The 17,640-nt window shown below is 35.3% G+C and overlaps 1 long non-coding RNA gene across 1 annotated transcript in view; it reads left to right on the top strand.

Annotated features, from left to right (window-relative positions):
- Window positions 1-17,640, top strand: part of LOC125176013 (uncharacterized) — a 525,938-nt gene that overhangs the window by 417,511 nt on the left and 90,787 nt on the right. The window lies entirely within an intron of this gene.

Consider the following 17,640-nt stretch of genomic DNA (forward strand, 5'->3'; position numbering starts at 1 on the left):
GAGTACCTGTAGAACAGAGAAACCTGACAAACACCACCTCAGCCAGATGATAAAAGTTAACATCAATAGTTACAGTCATGTTGACAATATGTGCCCATGATATAATGTGATGAGAATGACATTTTACCTCTGTAGTCTTCCTAGCAAACACCCATAAACTAAGAGTAATCATTAGAAAAGCATCAACAAATCCCAAACACAGACAAAATATCTGACCAGTATTCCACACATCTGTCTAGGTAATCAAAAATAAAGAATATCTGAGAAAATGGCACAGCTACAAGCAGCCTGAGGAGACATGCCATATAAACGCAATGTGGTGTATTAGATGCGATCCTGAAACAGGGGGTGGGGGGAAGACGTTAGGCAAACACTAAGGAAATCTGAATAAAGTATGGACCTCAGGTAATAACATTATGTTAATATTAGGTCTTTAATTGTAAAAAAAAAAATGTACCATGCTAATGTAAGATGTTAATAATAGGAGAAACTGGGTATGGGATATGTGAATTCTTATACAATCTTTATAGTATTTCTGAACATCTAAAATTATTCTAAAGTCAGGCTAATAAAAAAAAGAAATCATTAGAAACTAAGAAATTTAATATGAAATAATAGCACATTTAATTCCAGGAAAAATAATCAAGTCTAAGCTTTTATGAACTTAATAAAAGACTCAAATATATAAATGTATTTATGTATATTTATATGAATCATACATATATAAATCATATATTTATGATAGAATTACTGCTAGATATATACAAATATGCTATATACACTTATAATATGCATGTAATAGACATTTTATATATGTATATATACTAGAGGCAGAGAGAAAATTATACAACCCATGACCAACATAATCTTCTTAATTATTAATAAAACATACAAAATACTAGTACAGATATAAGACATTTAACAACACAATTAACATGCTTTATTTAATGGAAATATATTGAATGCTGTACACCAAATTCAGAGAAAATACATTCTTTTGTTTTTAATTTTTTAAAATATTTATCCTTGAAAGAGAGTGAGAAAGACGGAGTTTGAGTGGGGGAGGGGCAGAGAGAGGGAGACAGAATCCAAAACAGGATCCAGGCTCCAAACTGTCAGCGCAGAGCCTAATGTGGGGCTCAAACTCATGAACCAGGAGATCATGACCTGAGCTGAAGTCGGACGCTGAACCGACTGAGCCACCCAGGCACCCGCAGAGAAAATACATTCTTATCAAGCACACATAAGACATATACAGAATACTTTGTATTCCCAAACAACCATATAATCTCAACACAGTGAAACTTTTTTATCATATATCTCCTTTTTAAAAACAATACACAGTTAAGTTACAAATTAGCATGTGAGATACCTTTACCTGAAATCTGAAAATTATCAAAAACACTTCTAAATTATTTATAGATTGTAAGATAAATCATAATAAAATCTTAAATTTTGAGACTGAATTGACTAATATTTAAACTTTTTCTTCTATGAAGATGAGAATGAAATGATGATTTAAGGGAAATATATAGTCTTAAATGGTTATATGAAGAAGGAAATAAAATGTTAATGATTAATGATATTATGATCAAACTGAAAAATGAAGAAAGTAGGTAATAGCACCAAGAGTAAAAATGAAAGCAAAGAAAAAAAAGGAATCAATATATTTGTGACGAATTTTTAGGAACTGACTGAAAAAAGGACAAAGCCAAAATCGCATTAAAATAATTAAGTTTGATTCAGAGTTTCAAAGTATTCTCCAAAGAGAAACACCAGTCTTCATGATTTAAGGGAATGTATGACAAAACATTAGATAAAGAGATCATTAAAATTTTATTCAAACCTTTTAAGGTATAGAAAAAAAAAGACTCTCTTCAATTAGGTGTATGAAGCTAATATAATCTTGATAACCAAACCTTATGAGGGTAGTATAAAAGAGAAATGTTACAGGTAAATCATTTCATGAATAAATTTGTAAAACTCTCAGTAAAATATTAGCCAGCTAAATCCAGCAACAAATAAAAGAGATCATAACTCATGAGCAAGTAGAGCTTATCTGTGACAAGCAAGATAGGTTTAACACTGGAAAATCTAATGATGAAAGTTATCGCATTAACTGATTAAAAGAGGGGGGAAAAGGTGTTTATCACCATAGATGCAGAGAAAAGCATTTGATAAACATCCATTCAAGGTATCTTATAGTAAAAATAGAAAGTACTTCTTTAGTCTTACAGATTATCTACCAAAATCTACACCCAATTTGTTTACTAAAATAAAGAAGACTAAGATATTCACAATCTATTTCCATTTAACAGTTTACCAGAAATTTTGTCATTGGAGTGAACACAGGGGAAAAAACTTAATTAAGTGTTTACAGATCATGAAGTAAGAAACAAAACCAATATTTGCAGATATAATTGTCAAAAATCAGAAATACTCCAAAGAACCAAGTTATTAGAATGAAGAAGAATTTATACCATGGTGACTAGATATATAACTAATATACAAAAATCTGGTAATTTCACACAGCAGTCACCAGTGCAAGTTGCAGCTTGTAAAATAATACAATTTATATAATAGTAACAATATAAGATTTATAGCAATATAGCTAACCATGAAATCACAGGATCTTACTACAAAAATATTGAAGGATATTTCTGAAATTCAAATAGGTGATGAAATATACTTTGCTTTTGATAAAAAGTCAATATTTTAGATATACTATTTTCTTCACATTTAGGATCATTAGTGTCAGTAAAATACCATTAAAAGCCCCAATAGTTTTTTTCTTTTCAGAACTTGAAGCTCATTTTAAAATTATATGATAACAATGAGACAAGAATGAAAACCCACTTCTGAAGGAAATGAAGAGGAGTGTGGTAGGGTATATACTACATAGTAGTAAGAATTATTTAAAAATTATACAAATAAAACATTTATTCAGGAATTAGCAATAATTGTCTTGGGAACAGAAAAGAGGCAAAACAGAAGAGAATGCAGTAATATTTTCACTGTTATATGGGAAATTGATGTATAAAAATGTCTGTTTTGCCAATCACTGGGTAAAGATAAGCTAATGAATCAATTATGCTTGGATAATTAATTGGCACATCATATTCAGGTTTCAACGCTAAGTGAATTAAAGAAAAAAAAGTTTATGTGAAGAGGAAAACTAAATATTTTAGAAGAATATATAGGAAAATATTTCTATCACCTCAGGCTAATGGACTTCTCATTATAAGATTTCAAATGAGCAACTATAAAGTAAAGCATTAAATGTAAAAATTCTGTTTATTAATTCAACAAATTTTCATTGAACACTTGCACCATGCATTCTGCTAGGGGCTAAAGATACATCAGTGAACAAAACAAACAATTTTTTTTTTTTTTGCCTTTGTCGAGTATATTTTCTAGTTAGATTTTTGCCATATACATGTGTTAGCCCATTTGGGCTGCTATAGAAAAATATGATAGACTAAGTGGCTTATAAACAACAGAAATTTGTTTCCCAAGCTCCAGAGGCTAGGAAATCAAGGCACCTACAGATTTTGTGTCTGATACAAGCATACTTTCTGCTTCATAGATGACTGTCTTTCCACTCTATTCTCACTGGCAGTAGGGAAAAGTCTTTTTTATAAAGACTTCCCCAGAGTCTTTTTATAAAGGTACTAATCCCATTTATGAAGGCAGCATCCTTGTGGCCTAATCACCTCCCAGTGGTCCCATTTCCATTCACATTGCACTGGGGATTAGGTTTCAACACATGAATTTGGCGGGGGGGGGGGGGGGGGACACAAATATTTATTTCGTGGAAATACAACCATCAGAGGAATAGCATCTAGAAATATACCTGTCTTATGTCAATTTAAAAAATAGCAAAGTAACCTCATAGAAAAATGGCCAAAAGTCATGTACAGGTTTTTCCAATGAATGATAAGTCTGAACATCTAACAAACAACATATTTTTTATTTAATTGTAATCAACAAAATAAAAATGAAAGCCAAATGTGATCATACTTCATACCTTCCTCATTGGCCAAGGCTAAAAATCAGGACAAAAACTAAATACTTGTGAAAATAAGACACAGAAAAAGCTTTAGACACTAATGATGGGAATACAAAACATTAAGCCACTTTAGAACACAATTCAGGACTGAGGGGGGAAAATGGCGGCATAGGAGGACGCTGGGCTCACCGCGTGTCCTGCTAATCACTTAGATTCCACCTACACCTGCCTAAATAACCCAGAAAACCACCACAGGATTAGAAGAACGGAGTCTCCAGAGCCAAGCACAGACGAGAGGCCCACGGAAGAGGGTAGGAAGGGCGGCGAGGCGGTGCGTGCACCACAGACTGGCGGGAGGGAGCTGGGACAGAGGGGCAGCCTGCCAGCTAAGCAGAGCCCCTGAGTCTGGCTGGCAAAAGCGGTGGGGCCGGAGGGACTGTGTTCCTACAGCAAGCGCGACTTAGCCTCTGGGAGGTCATAAGTTAACAGCTCTGCTCCGAAAGCGGGAAGGCTGGAGGACAAAGGGAGGGAGAGCTGCTGAGCCCCCAGATGACAAAGATCAGTTCGGTGGGGAACAAAGGCGCTCGCCAGCGCCATCTGCCTCACCCATCGCCCAGCCAAAATCCCAAAGGGAACCAGTCCCTGCCAGGGAACTTACTTGCTCCATGCAAACACCCAACTCTGTGCTTCCGCGGAGCCAAACCTCCGGCAGCAGATCTGACTCCCTCCCGCTGCCACAGGGCCCCTCCTGAAGTGGATCACCTAATGAAAAGCGAGCTAAGCCTACCCCTCCTGCCCCCGTGCACCTTGCCTACCCACCCCAGCTAATACGCCAGATCTTCAGCACCACAAGCCTGGCAGTGTGCAAGTAGCCCAGACGGGCCATGCCACCCCACAGTGAATCCAGCCCATAGGAGAGGGGAAAATAAGGCACACACCAGTCTGACTGTGGCCCCAGTGGTGGGCTGGGGGCAGACATCAGGTCTGACTGCGGCCCCGCCCACCAACTCCAGTTATACACCACAGCACAGGGGAAGCGTCCTGCAGGTCCTCACCACTCCAGGGACTATCCAAAATGACCAAACAGAAGAATTCCTCTCAGAAGAATCTCCAGGAAATAACAACAGTTAATGAATTGATCCAAAAGGATTTAAATAATATAACAGAAAGTGAATTTAGAATAATAGTCATAAAATTAATTGCTGGGCTTGAAAACAGTATAGAGGACAGCAGAGAATCTCTTGCTACAGAGATCAAGGGACTAAGGAACAGTCATGAGGAGCTGAAAAATGGTTTAAACGAAATGCAAAACAAAATGGAAACCACGACGGCTCAGATTGAAGAGGCAGAGGAGAGAATAGGTGAACTAGAAGATAAAGTTATGGAAAAAGAGGAAGCTGAGAGAGAGATAAAAAAATCCAGGAGTAGGAGGGGAAAATTAGAGAACTAAGTGATACACTAAAAAGAAATAATATACGCATAATTGGTATCCCAGAGGAGGAAGAGAGAGGGAAAGGTGCTGAAGGTGTACTTGAAGAAATAATAGCTGAGAACTTCCCTGAACTGGGGAAGGAAAAAGGCATTGAAATCCAAGAGGCACAGAGAACCCCCTTCAGACGTAACTTGAATCGATCTTCTACACGACATATCATAGTGAAACTGGCAAAATACAAGGATAAAGAGAAAATTCTGAAACCAGCAAGGGATGACCATGCCCTCACAAATAAAGGGAGACCTATAAGACTCGTGACTGATCTCTCTTTTGAAACTTGGCAGGCCAGAAAGGATTGGCACGAGATCTTCAGTGTGCTAAACAGAAAAAATATGCAGCCGAGAATCCTTTATCCAGCAAGTCTGTCATTTAGAATAGAAGGAGAGATAAACGTCTTCCCAAACAAACAAAAACTGAAGGAATTTGTCACCACTAAACCAGACCTACAAGAGATCCTAAGGGGGACCCTGTGAGACAAAGTCCCAGAGACATCACTACAAGCATAAAACATACAGACATCACAATGACTCTAAACCCGTATCTTTCTATAATAACACTGAATGTAAATGGATTAAATGCGCCAACCAAAAGACATAGGGTATCAGAATGGATAAAAAAAGACCCATCTTTGCTGTCTACAAGAGACTCATTTTAGACCTGAGGACACCTTTAGATTGAGAGTGAGGGGATGGAGAACTATTTATCATGCTACTGGAAGCCAAAAGAAAGCTGGAGTAGCCATACTTATATCAGACAAACTAGACTTTAAATTAAAGGCTGTAACAAGAGATGAAGAAGGGCATTATATAATAATTACAGGGTCTATCCATCAGGAAGAGCTAACAATTATAAATGTCTATGTGCCGAATACAGGAGCCCCCAAATATATAACACAATTACTCATAAACATAAGCAACCTTATTGATAAGAATGTGGTAATTTCAGGGGACTTTAACACTCCACTTACAGAAATGGATAGATCATCTAGACACACGGTCAATAAAGAAACAAGGGCCCTGAATGAGACATTGGATCAGATGGACTTGACAGATATATTTAGAACTCTGCATCCCAAAGCAACAGAATATACTTTCTTCTCGAGTGCACATGGAACATTCTCCAAGATAGATCATATACTGGGTCACAAAACAGCCCTTCATAAGTTTACAAGAATTGAAATTATACCATGCATACTTTCAGACCACAATGCTATGAAGCTTGAAATCAACCACGGGAAAAAGTCTGGAAAACCTCCAAAAGCATGGAGGTTAAAGAACACCCTACTAACGAATGAGTGGGTCAACCAGGCAATTAGAGAAGAAATTAAAATATATATGGAAACAAACGAAAATGAAAATACAACAATCCAAACGCTTTGGGATGCAGCGAAGGCAGTCCTGAGAGGAAAATACATCGCTATCTAGGCCTATCTCAAGAAACAAGAAAAATCCCAAATACAAAATCTAGCAGCACACCTAAAGGAAATAGAAGCAGAACAGCAAAGGCAGCCTAAACCCAGCAGAAGAAGAGAAATAATAAAGATCAGAGCAGAAATAAACAATATAGAATCTAAAAAAACTGTAGAGCAGATCAATGAAACCAAGTTTTGGCTTTTTGAAAAAATAAACAAAATTGATAAACCTCTAGCCAGGCTTCTCAAAAAGAAAAGGGAGTTGACCCAAATAGATAAAATCATGAATGAAAATGGAATGATTACAACCAATCCCTCAGAGATACAAACAATTATCAGGGAATACTATGAAAAAATATATGCCAACAAATTGGACAACCTGGAAGAAATGGAGAAATTCCTAAACACCCACACTCTTCCAAAACTCAATCAGGAGGAAAGAGAAATCTTGAACAGACCCATAACCAGCGAAGAAATTGAATCGGTTATCAAAAATCTCCCAACAAATAAGAGTCCAGGACCAGATGGCTTCCCAGGGGAGTTCTACCAGATGTTTAAAGCAGAGATAATACCTATCCTTCTCAAGCTATTCCAAGAAATAGAAAGGGAAGGAAAACTTCCAGACTCATTCTATGAAGCCAGTCTTACTTTGATTCCTAAACCAGACAGAGACCCAGTAAAAAGAACTACAGGCCAATATCCCTGATGAATATGGATGCAAAAATTCTCAGTAAGATACTAGCAAATCAAATTCAACAGCATATAAAAAGAATTATTCACCATGATCAAGTGGGATTCATTCCTGGGATGCAGGGCTGGTTCAACATTTGCAAATCAATCAACGTGATACATCACATTAATAAAAAAAAAGAGAAGAACCATATGATCCTGTCAATCGATGCAGAAAAGGCCTTTGACAGAATACAGCACCCTTTCTTAATAAAAACCCTTGAGAAAGTCTGGATAGAAGGAACATACTTACACATCATAAAAGCCATTTATGAAAAGCCTACAGATAACATCATCCTCAATGGGGAAAAACTGAGAGCTTTTTCCCTGAGATCAGGAACACGACAGGGATGCCCACTCTCACCGCTGTTGTTTAACATAGTGCTGGAAGTTCTAGCATCAGCAATCAGACAACAAAAGGAAATCAAAGACATCAAAATTGGCAAAGATGAAGTCAAGCTTTGGCTTTTTGCAGATGACATGATATTATACATGGAAAATCCGATAGACTCCACCAAAAGTATGCTAGAACTGATACATGAATTTAGCAAAGTTGCAGGATACAAAATCAATGTACAGAAATCAGTTGCATTCTTATACACCAACAATGAAGCAACAGAAAGACAAATAAAGAAACTGATCCCATTCACAATTGCACCAAGAAGCATAAAATACCTAGGAATAAATCTAAGCAAAGATGTAAAAGATCTGTATGCTGAAAACTATAGAAAGCTTGTGAAAGAAATTGAAGAAGATATAAGGAAATGGAAAGACATTCCCTGCTCATGGATTGGAAGAATAAATATTGTCAAAATGTCAATACTACCTAAAGCTATCTACACATTCAGTGCAATCCCAATCAAAATTGCACGAGCATTCTTCTTGAAACTAGAACAAGCAATTCTAAAATTCATATGGAACCACAAAAGGCCCCGAATAGCCAAAGGAATTTTGAAGAAGAAGATATTCGCAAATGACATATCGGACAAAGGGCTAGTATCCAAAATCTATAAAGAGCTCACCAAACTCCACACCCAAAAAACAAATAACCCAGTGAAGAAATGGGCAGAAAACATGAATAGACACTTCTCTAAAGAAGACATCCGGATGGCCAACAGGCACATGAAAAGATGTTCAGCGTCGCTCCTTATCAGGGAAATACAAATCAAAACCACACTCAGGTATCACCTCACACCAGTTAGAGTGGCCAAAATGAACAAATCAGGAGACTATAGATGCTGGAGAGGATGTGGAGAAATGGGAACCCTCTTGCACTGTTGGTGGGAATGCAAATTGGTGCAGCCGCTCTGGAAAGCAGTGTGGAGGTTCCTCAGAAAATTAAAAATAGACCTACCCTATGACCCAGCAATAGCACTGCTAGGAATTTATCCAAGGGATACAGGAGCACTGATGCATAGGGCCACTTGTACCCCAATGTTCATAGCAGCACTCTCAACAATAGCCAAATTATGGAAAGAGCCTAAATGTCCATCAACTGATGAATGGATAAAGAAATTGTGGTTTATATACACAATGGAATATTACGTGGCAATGAGAAAGAATGAAATATGGCCTTTTGTAGCAACGTGGATGGAACAGGAGAGTGTTATGCTAAGTGAAATAAGCCATACAGAGAAAGACAGATACCATATGGTTTCACTCTTATGTGGATCTTGAGAAACTTAACAGAAACCCATGGGGGAGGGGAAGGAAAAAAGAAAAAGAGGTTAGAGTGGGAGAGAGCCAAAGCATAAGAGACTGTTGAAAACTGAGAACAAACTGAGGGTTGATGGGGGGTGGTAGGGAGGGGGGGGTGGGTGATGGGTATTGAGGAGGGCACCTTTTGGGATGAGCACTGGGTGTTGTGTGGAAACCCATTTGACAACAAATTTCATGTATTGAAAAAAAAAAAAGAACACAATTCAGCATTATCTTGTTAAGTTGAAGAGACACATTTCCAGTGACTTTTCACTGGATAAATGACTGGAAAAATGCTGGGATATGTGCACCAGAAGCCCACGGATATTCAGAGCACCAGTGTTTGAAATAGCAGAAAGCTAAAAACAACCCAAGTGGAAATAGATAATTTGAATTTTACTTATATAATGAAACATTCTACAGAAGTAAAATAAATTAACTAAATGCATTAGCAGGGATGCATCTTGAATAATTAATGCTAAATGAAATACACAAGTAGTAGAAGAACACATTCAGAGGAAAGCATCTATGTAAAGTTCAAACGTTTTGTATACTTCCATTCCCTTATTTGACTGTAGCTTCCCTGAAAGCATGGCTCTGTTATATTGCTGAATCCCAAGCATCCAGAGTAAAGTATATCATGTAGTAAAATCATATTGGTGATGTTCTCATTATTATAACAGGTAATGTGTATACAGATGTTAGCTTTCCTTTATTTTTGTATATTATATATCAATTTTTGTATTACAATATTTATTAAATTGCACTTACTTTAAAACATGATCATATGGTCACTCTCATTTTGCTTTATTTGTAAATAAAAATGGTCAAATGTGTGTATTTTTTAAGAAACCTAATGTGTAATCTCCTGTAAATGCAGTGCCTTTTATTGTTGCTGATATTGCTCTTCAAAACTCCATTCACTTTAATTTATATCTATCCCCCTCCATACACCCTGACCACATCAACTTATCCTAAGACCATAGGCTTTGAACACTTCTGTGCCTCTCTGTCCTATTCTCCAGGCCCAACGCCCTCACTTACATTGTATGTACTCTTACTTCATGTGTGAAATGGTGTAACTCTCTTCAGTTTTTTCCTTGCCTCCTTTGTGCACCAACTCCAAAACCACTTTCCTCCCTTTTAATTCTGTCACTGTAAAATTTTAAGACTTCCCATTGCTCACTAAAATATGTATACACCCCCTTCCGTCTTTCTCAAGGACAGTAACAATTAGTGTCCACATTTCTTAATTTTATCTAATATATACCTGTAGATTTAACAAACTTGAATAAGATGGCATCCGGTGTTTCCCTAAATTTTATTACTCTGCTCAGTATGTACTCTATACTGAAGACCTAAATAGTACCATGAGCTGTGTTACATATTTCTGATAATTTAACATATTTGCTACTCTGGTAAGTACTGTTTCCCATTTTGCAAGGTCAAAACTGAGCATCACAGGGATTAAGTATTCTACCCAAGATTGCCCAATCAGTGAGAGGTAGAACTTATATTTAAATTCAGAGATGTATACCTACAAGAGCTATACCTTTCAAGGTTAGTTCAGTTTGTCACAATTTGATGTATCATTTCTTTTAATACCTACTCTTTATGACTTTTCTTCCAAACCTTTGAAACAAGTTCCTAGAACACTGTATATGACAGACACTATGTATATTTTTATTTTATATATTTATATACTTTATTATATAAAACATTATATATTATATATAATACTATATGTAATATATTATATATAATTGCATAATTATAATGCATATTATTATTTATATATATACCATATATTATATATTTATTTATTTATATTCTATCTGGGTTTCATGGAAGAGAAACTGCCCAAGTTTTCATGAAAGATAAAAAGGTTTTATGGAGAAGAAATCATATATATTACTATATCATACGCTGAAATAAACTATTATATTTATGTGGGTACAGAATTCTACATTATAGCATATTTTTGTTTGTGGTATGTAGATAATTCCTCCTGCTAGAATTGGAGGGTTTTGATGGTACAGAATATTTTGTTCATCTTTATTTCCCCTTACAACATTTAGTAGAGTGTCTTGCACATGGTAAGTGCCAAATTAATTGTATTTCCATCAAATTTCATTTCTTCCTATCTTGACAAACAAGTAAGTGGATAAAAAGGTACATGTCATACATTCAAATGTAATACATGATAAGATTACTATGTAGGAAGCATTTTGAATTTTTGTGTGTACTAGACTATTTTGAGCCATGTATCAACATAAACAGTTTGACTAATAATGACTGATAAACTGTGGAACTCAGGTGACGGCTAACATTTAGCAATAGATCAGTTCTCTAACACAGAACTAAATAGTTTCACTATATTATACAAATTGCAAAATTATGACTACATAGCGAACTGTAATAATTTACAATAACTCAGAGTACAACAGGACAAACATTTCCAACTGGGTATCTAACACTGATCTTCAAAAGATTCTGGCATCTGAGGGAAGATGTGAATTTACTGGAGTCATAAAGAACGATTTGTAATGCACATTTTGATGTCATGAAACTAATAAAACTTCATCCTCTGGGCAATGATTTGTCCCAGAATTGACACAGCCTCTAAGAGGCTGTGAATATTGCATAAATAGTACAAATTCTCCACACTTCAGTTTGTTTATGAAATTAGGAAAATTAATGTTTTAATAGTATTTAAAATGTTATGGCAGGTTAGAGATGGGGTACTTATATACCAGGGATTGTATTAGACATTATCATTATCAGATTAGCCTCTATTTTCCCACTGTACAGTTAAGTAAAATTAATTTTTTAAAAAAAGCACATCTCCTAGAATTTACAAAGGCATAGAAGAGATCTCTGTCTTACCCTTCCTCTCTGTAGGTACAACTCCCAACTCCCAGCCAAATGGAGATAGGGCATTCCTATTTTCTTTGAAAGGGATTTAGTTAGGTTACTCATCACCTCAATTCATTTCACTATTTGTATTCCTCACAGTCTTCATGTCTATATTTATTCTCTATCCTAAGTCAAATATGCATATGATTTAGTTTTTATTAAATATATATTTATTGAATACTGACTATATGGCAGGTATTTTTCTAGACACTGAATATGTAGTGACAGTGAAATCAGGCCAGGTTTGTGACCTAATAGAGCCTATATCCCAGAGAGGACAGAGACAGTGAATAGGTTTTGTGATTGGAGTTTGCTGAGTGGTATAGGGAAATGTTTGTAGGTAGTAGGATTGAGGAAGAGAATAGATTTTGTGGAAATATATATTACTCTACAGAATATTTGGCTGGAGTATCCATTGGAAATATTCTTTACGTTAAACAACACAAAACAAAATAACAGTATTTGAAGAGTGACATATTTCTCATATAGCAAAAGTCTGCAGGTAAATAACTCTTGGCTTCAGCTCTATGAATTATTTTTCTTCATAAATATAAAATGATGGCCTTGGCTCAAGCCATGACCTACTGACAATGCAGGAAGAAAGAGGGAAGGGGAAAAGTACAAATTAGATTTCTTTCATTGGCTGAAACCATGACATCATGCCTTTCCTATGTCTCTAGAAGCACGGGAGGTTGAAGAGTACAAGTAAAACCTTGGATTGTGAGTAACTTGTTCTGTGAGTGTTCTGCAAGATGAGCAAATATTTCTAAGAAATTTTAACTTGATAAACGAACAATGTCTTCCAATATGAGTAGTACAGTAGTATGTGATGACGAATGTCACATGATCACAAGTGAGCCAATGGTTCTTGAAATTTGCTTTGATAAACAAATGCTTTGGGTTGCAAACATGTTTCTGGAAAGAATTATGTTCGCAAACCAACATTTTACTGTATTTGCTTTTACAGCTCCTAAAAGAGAGACAGGAAAGATGGAAAGGAAATAGGATTCTTTTTCATTTTTGATTTTTTAATGTTTTTGTTTTAATTCCAGTTAGTTAATATACACTGTTAAATTAGTTTCAAGTGTATAATATAGTAATGCAACACTTCCATACATCATCCTGTGTGCATCATGACAAGTATACTCCTTAATCCCCATCACCTATTTAACACATCTCCCTCCCACCCACCCCCTTTGGCAACCATCAGTTTGTTCTCTAAAGTTATGAGTCTGTTTCTTGGTTCCATTCTGTCTTTCTCTCTCTCTCTCTCTCTCTCTTTCCCTTCACTTGTTTGTTTTGTTTCTTAACTTCCACATATGAATGAAATCGTATGGTATTTGTGTGTCTATGACTGACTTACCTTTCTTAACATTATTCTCTCTAGCTCCAACCATGTTGTTGCAAATGGCAAGATTTCATTCTTTTTTATGGCTGAATAATATTCCACTATATATATATATATATATATATATATATATATATATATATACCACTTTTCCTTTAGCCATTCATCTATTAATGGATACTTGGGATGCTTCCATATCTTGGCTATTATAAAAATGTTGCTATTAACAAAATTCATTTGGGAATACTTTAATAAAAGGAACACAGAAAAAATGGTGTGAAGGAAAGTGTATGTTGGGGAAGAACAGGCTAAGGGAAAATGTAGTATAAACAATGGAATATTATTCAGCCTTTATAAAGAAGGAAGTCCTCCTATTTTCAACAGTATGGCTGGACTTTGAGGATATTATGCTAAATGATAATAAGCCAGGAAGAAGGACAAGTACTACATGAATCACTTATATGATAAATCTAAAGTTGTTAAACTCATAGATTTGGGGAGTGGAATAGCAGTTGCCAGGAGCTGGAGGCAAACAGTCAAATACCACTGGGGTGGTATTTGTCAAAATGTACAAAGTTTCATTTATATAAGATGATGAATCCTAGAGATCTACTGCATAGTGCCTATAGTTAATGATACTATATTGTATATTGAAAATTTGCTAAGAAGGTAAATTTTATATTAAGTGTTGTTATCATAAAAAATGTAATAATAAATAAGAGGGCAGGATGATACTTTTAGAAGTGATGGATAGGTTTATGGCATAGATTGTGGTGATGGTGTCATGAGTGCATATTTGTCTCCAAACTCATCAAACTGTATACATTAATTATGTACAATTTTTTCCAGTTTTATTGAGATGTAATAAACATATAACATATAACATTATGAGATGTAATAAACATATAACAATAAACATATAACATTGTATAAATTTAGGTTTATGACATGATTTGATATATGTATACATTATGAAATGATTATCACAATAAGTTCAATTAGCATCCATCACTTCACATAGTTGCAAATTATTTTTCTTGTGATGAGAACTTTTAAGATTTATTCTCTTAGTAGCTTTCAAATACACAATAGAGTATTGTTAACCATAGTCACCATACCATACATTACATCTCTAGAATTTATTTGTCTTAGAACTGGAAGTTTGTATTTTTGGCCATCTTCACCCAATTTTGTCATCCCCATGCCTATCTCTGGCAGCCACCACCAGTCTTTTCTCTGTTTCTATGAATTTGGGTTTTTTTTCTTTTTTTCTTGTAGATTCCACATATATGTGAGATCATGCAGTATTTATCTTTGTCTGACCTATTTCACTTATCATAATGCCCGTAAGTGCCATATTGTCACAAATGTCAAGATTTCCTTTGTTTTAATTATTTTATTTTATTTTTATTTGGGAGAGAGCATTGAAGAGGGGCAGAGGGAGAGAGAGAACCAATCTTAAGCAGGCTCCACATTCAGCATATAGCCCGACACAGGGCTCAGTCTCACGACCCTGGGATCATGAACTGAGCTGAAATCAAGAGTCGGACACTCAACTTACTGAGCCACTAGGTGCCCCTCCTTTTTTTAATGACTAACTAATATTTATTATACATACATATTATTTTATTATATTTATTTATTTTATATTAATTATATATCATATTTCTTTATCCTTTCATCTATTGACAGCTACATATGTTGCTTCCATGTCTTGGCTATTGTAAATAATGCTGCAGTGATCATGAGCGTACAATGTCTCTTTGACAGTGTTTTTGTTTTCTTTGATATGTACCCAGAAGTGGAATTGCTGGCTTATATGGCAATTCTGTTTTTAATTTTTTAAAGACCTCCCATAATGTTTTCTGTAGTGGCTGCATCAGTTTACACTTGCACTTACATTGGTCCCTTTTCTCCACATTCTCCTCAATGCTTATCTCTTGTCTTTTCGATAACAGCCATCCTAATAAGTGTGAGGTGATATCTCATGTGCATTCCTCTGATAATTAATTATGCTAAGCATCTTTTCATATACCAGTAGGCCATTAGTATGTATTCTTTGGAAAATGTCTATTCACTTCCTCAGGCCATTCTTTAATTGAATTGTTTCTTTTCTTCTTCTTCCTTCTCCTTCACCATCTCCTCCCTCACTTCCTCCTCCTTCTTCTTCTGCATTTGCTATTGAGTTGTATAAGTTCTTTCTTTGTGTGTATGAGTCCTTTATATATTTTAGGTATCAGTTCTCTATCAGTTATGTGATTTGCAATATTTTCTTCCTTTTAGTATGTTGCCTTTTTAGTTTGTTGATGTTTGCTTTGCTGTGCAGAAGATTTTTGGTTTGATGTAGCCCCACTTTATTTTTGCTTTTGTTTCCTTTGCTTTTGGTGTTAAATTAAAAAAAAAAGAGAGACCAGTTGTCGAAACCAATGTCCAGTAGCTTAACCCCCTTTTTCTTCTACGAGTTTTATGGTTTCCGGTACTATGTTCAAGTCTTTAATACACTTGAGTTTCTTTTTCTTTTTGTATGTTTTAAGTTAGTGCTTGAGTTTTATTCTTTTTGATAGAGCAGTCTAGTTCTATCAGCAGCATTTATTGAAGAGATTGTCCTTTCCCTATTGTACATTCTTGACTCTTTTGTTATAAATTGATAGGCCATATATGCATGGGTTTAGTGGTTTAGTTCTAGGATCTCTATTCTGTTATCTTAATATATGTATCTGTTTTATAATGTATATAATATAATTTCCAATACCATGTTGTATAATTTATGTAATATAATTGTGTATTATAGTAATACAATATTATATATACAGTTTGAAATCAGAAAGTATGATGCCTCCAGCTGTATTGTTTCTCAAGATTACTTTGGCTATTCACTGTCTCATGTGGTTCCATATACATTTTATGATAGTTTTTTTCTATTTCTATGAAAAATGCCATTGGTATTTTGATAAGGATTCGTTGAATCCAAAGATTGCTTTGGGTAGTGTGGACATTTAAATAGTGTTAATTCTTCCATTCATGAGCATGAAATATCTTTCCATTTATTGGTATCTTCTTAATTTTTTTCATCTGTGTCTTATAGTTTTCAGTGTAAAGATCTTCAGTCTCCATAATTAAGTTTATTCTTCTTGATGCAACTGTAAATGGGATTGTTCTCTTAATTTTTATTTCTGATAATTCATTGTTAATGTATAGAAGTGAAACTGCTTTTTGTGTATTGATTTTATATTTTACAATTTTACTGAATTCATTTATTAGTTCAAATAGGTTTTGCTGGAGTCTCCAGGGTTTTCTTTATAAATCATCATGCTGTATGTGAATAAAGATAGTGTTACTTACTTTTCTGATCTGGATGGCTTTTATATCTTTTTCTTGCCTAATTGTGGTGGCTAGGACTTCCAGTACTATGTTGAATAAAAGTGATGAAAGTGGGCATACTTGTCTTGTTCCTTATCTAGAAGGAACGTTTTTAGCTTTTTAATGTTGAGTATGACGTTAGCTGTGCATTTGCCATATATAGTCTTTACTATGCTCAAGTTCCCTCTATGCCCAGTTGGTTTAGAGGTTTTGTTTTTAAAGTTATTTATTGTGAGAGAGAGAGTGCACAAGTGGAGGAGAGGCAGAGAGAGAGAGAAAGAGAGAGAGAGAATCCCACATAGACTCCTTGCTGTCATAGCAGAGCCTGACGCGGGGCTGAATCTTGCGGGACTCAATCTCACAAACCATGAGATCACGACCTGAGCTAAAATCAAGAGTTGGATTCTTAACCAACTGAGCCATCATGAATGGATGTCGAATTTTTTCAAGCGCTTTTTCTGAGATGGTCCTATGATTTCTATCCTTCATTTTGTTAATGTGGTGTATCATATTGATTAATTTGTGGGTGTTGTTCCAGATGCAAGATTTATTCTTTGGTTAATTAACTCATAAAATCTCCTGCCTTGGAGAAAACAGCATACCAGAGGTCAGGGAGAGTCAAGGGACCAAAAATGAGAGAACGACCACACAGTGAAAGGCAGACTCTGCAGCTCCAT

The sequence above is a fragment of the Prionailurus viverrinus genome, chromosome D1, assembly GCF_022837055.1.
Source record: "Prionailurus viverrinus isolate Anna chromosome D1, UM_Priviv_1.0, whole genome shotgun sequence".
Classification (NCBI taxonomy): Eukaryota; Metazoa; Chordata; class Mammalia; order Carnivora; family Felidae; genus Prionailurus; species Prionailurus viverrinus.